Here is a 3,454-nt window from a genome sequence, read left to right as displayed (position 1 = left end):
GTGAACTCAGTTGAAGCACTAGAAAAGAAAACTGACAGACTCTGGGGAAATAAAGGAATGTTGCTTGGTACCAAAGCAGGAAGTGGATGAAATGGCATATGCAGGGACATAAATGATAGGATAAGCTAGATGGGCCAAAGGGTTCTTTCTCTTACATTTTATGTTCATAAAGGTCTTTTGATATCTACAATATTGCAATGTTAATTTGATTTACTTTAATTCTAACCTTATTCCAGGTTAAAGAAAAACACTTTCTATGGTATTATATCTTTTGAATATTTCTGATTGCATGTTATAATTATTATAATGAGGATAAAACATGTGATACAGTTATCATGGACCTTTTAGATTTATTTCTCACATTATTATGACATCTCACTCAAGGGCAGAAATTGTAGTTTCTAATCATTGAAAAATATGTAAATTGGTTAAATGTTTAGTTTAATTGGATACATGGTTCAATTTTCTGAAGATCTATTGTGTAGTTAATTTTCCAAAGGTTTTTGAGATTTGTTAGTTTTATTGTTAGAGTCTTCAACAGAACTGTCACATCCAGACTCAAGTGGTGTTGAGTTTATTGTGATGTTGGCTACACTTAAATATACATAGCCCTGGTTTAATTGTCTGCAAAAACAAAGACTATTCCTTGCTCAGATGCTTCTATTATTGGTGACATATATGACTATTTTGTCTGCAGAAATAAGTAGAATGGCCCCGAAATTCCTCAGGTCACGATCCTGGCAGTTATGATGGGATTGCACCCAGCTGTGCCCTCTAGCGCTGATTCCACTAGAGTTTGCAGGATCAGTGGGAGGGTACTCATTTGCATGGGCTAAGCAGGTGCAAGCGCCACTTTGGTGCATCTCTGGTGCCCACTTGCCCATGCCTGCATGAAACTCCAAAGTCCACCCACGACCCCAGTCATGGTGCTATCAGCCCACTGAGCAAGGGGATCTGGGGATCTTTTTAAAAAATTTACCTCTTTGAGGATCCTGGCCTGGATCCCACCAGTGGAGGCAGGTATGTCTCCAACTCACTCAACGCCAGGTCCCCTCCCAACCTAAGGATTGGCACTTAGGGATTCCCCACCCCGGCCATCATTTGCCTTGTAAGGGGCTAACAGAGGCTCCATCCCTTACATGGTATTCAGGAAACTTCCAAAGAAATGGCAGCACAACTGGGTCTTTGCAACTGGGTGTTCTGCCGGTCTCACAAAGGAATTTTAGAGCCAATATGTTTTCTCCACCAATAACGAAAGTATTTTGATGGCAAGAATCAATCCTCTTCTCGTTAAAATGCATGTTGGTTGTCACGATGATCCTCCTGGTATACACCACCTTATTGTTCTTAAAAATAAAGGCGATTTTAGATTAACCAAATGAACATATTTTTTCAAAAATATAGTTTACAGATTACTTTTTCATTGTACAGTGCATTGAATTCATAGATAATTCAAAGCAGGATCCCTGTGCGCGAGTACAGCATTTTATAGAGCAAATAGATCTTACGCTTCTTCTTGAGGAGAACATTTTAACGTTTAATGGTGAAGTAAAACCATCTTAAACTTTAAAAACTGATATTGCTCTCCTTTTCTCCTTCAAACACGAATAAATCAGTCATTTCAATATTTAATATACAGATCTACTTCTAATTTCAAATGCAGTGTTCATGATTTTGTGAAGAAATACAAAAATTACAATTAAGGACATAATATTGCTGGAAAAGGTAATAACAAAAAGCAAATATACGAATTTAGAATTAACAGATTGCTAATTTTGCTCTATTCATTCTATTCATTTGTGAGAGTTCTATTTTCTTCAGCATCATATGATTTGTTTTCTCTATTGGCATCCCTTTATTTTTATTCTGCTGTTCCAGTTCCTCTGCACCTTTGTGTAACTATAAAATCAACTCACCAGTTCATCACTTTATTACTTAAATATTTTAGTTATAGCAGTGTAATAATTTTTACAAAGTAACTAGCTGAAGTTTTCCTACTTCATTTCTTGTAGATCTTTATAAAATACTTTCATCTTCAAAGTCAAACTTGATTGCAGATCCACTTTGGAATGGAGATCCATTTTTGCTTTCTTTCTCATTCATAAATTCCTCATAAGGGTCTGTCTGGGATTTCTTTTTCTTTGTCCGCAGATGCCCAAAAAAGACAGTTAGTGCCAGGAATGAGTAGAAGAACATAACGAAGAGGACAAAAAAGTAAGAATTTTCATCTGATTTCCGCGTGGAAGCAGTTGTATTCAGCCGTGATTCATCAATTTTGTCTTTATCCAAAGATTCTTTTAAAATCTTACTAATACACGAATTGAAAAGGGAAATTAAAGCTGTTGTGTTCATCTTGATGCTGTTCAGAAATAGTATGTGTGCTCCCAATGGAAGCACGTAGACTTGCAGTCCAAAGATAGCTGAATTCTAGATTTGGTAAGGAATGCTGCTCCTTCACTTACCGCAGAGGCCTAATGATAACACAACATATTTTAGATAATGCATTCTATGTGCAGTGTAAACTCTTGACTATATCTTTTTGAGATATCGTGTCACAGAATTTCTGCATATCACTTAGGAACATAGGAACAGGAGTAAGCCATGTAGCCCCTTGAGCCTATTCCGCCATTCAATTAGATCATGGCTGATCTGTACCTCAACTTCATTTACCTACCTTTGTTCCATAGCCCCTGATACCATCACCTAACAAAAATCTATCAATATCAGCCTTGAAAATTTCAATTGACGCAACAGCCACAACCTTTCCGGGGAGCGAATTCCGTATTTCCACTGTCCTTTGTGTGAAAAAGTGCTTCATGATTCCACTCTTTAAAAAAATTAAGATTATGCCCTCTTGTTCTGGATTCCCCCACCAGAGGAAATAGTTTCTCTTTATCTACGCTATTGAATCCCTTTATCATTTTAAACACCTCAATTAGATCACCCCTCAACCTTCCAAACTCAAAAGAATCTAACCACCTCCCCTTGACATTCAATGTCATTAACATCGCCAAATCCCCCACCATCAACATCCTGGGGGTCACCATTGACCAGAAACTTAACTGGACCAGCCATGCAAATACTGTGGCTACAAGAGCAGGTCAGAGGCTGGGTATTCTGCGGCGAGTGACTCACCTCCTGACTCCCCAAAGCATTTCCACCATCTACAAAGCACAAGTCAGGAGTGTGATGGAATACTCTCCACTTGCCTGGATGAGTGCAGCTCCAACAACACTCAAGAAGCTCCACACCATCCAGGACAAAGCAGCCCGCTTGATTGGCACCCCATCCACCACCCTAAACATTCACTCCCTTTGCCACCGGCGCAGTGTGGTGCAGTGTGTACCTCCACAGGATGCACTGCAGCAACTCACCAAGGTTTCTTTGACAGTACCTCCCAAACCTGCGACCTCTACCACCTAGAAGGACAAGGGCAACAGGCACATGGGAACAA

At 39.1% G+C, this 3,454-nt stretch overlaps 1 long non-coding RNA gene across 1 annotated transcript; it reads right to left on the bottom strand.

Annotated features, from left to right (window-relative positions):
- Positions 1-558: 558 nt before the first annotated feature.
- LOC137331079 (uncharacterized) lies at positions 559-2,374 on the bottom strand. The gene is made up of 2 exons (XR_010965369.1): positions 1,999-2,374; positions 559-1,346 (listed from the first exon to the last, which is right to left on the bottom strand). It is a non-coding gene; the product is annotated as an uncharacterized lncRNA (long non-coding RNA).
- Between the last annotated feature and the right edge of the window lie 1,080 nt (positions 2,375-3,454).

Source organism: Heptranchias perlo, chromosome 13 (genome assembly GCF_035084215.1).
Source record: "Heptranchias perlo isolate sHepPer1 chromosome 13, sHepPer1.hap1, whole genome shotgun sequence".
In the NCBI taxonomy this organism is placed as follows: Eukaryota; Metazoa; Chordata; class Chondrichthyes; order Hexanchiformes; family Hexanchidae; genus Heptranchias; species Heptranchias perlo.
Note: the sequence above shows the minus strand (reverse complement) of the source record. Positions and strands in the feature narration are given on the sequence as shown.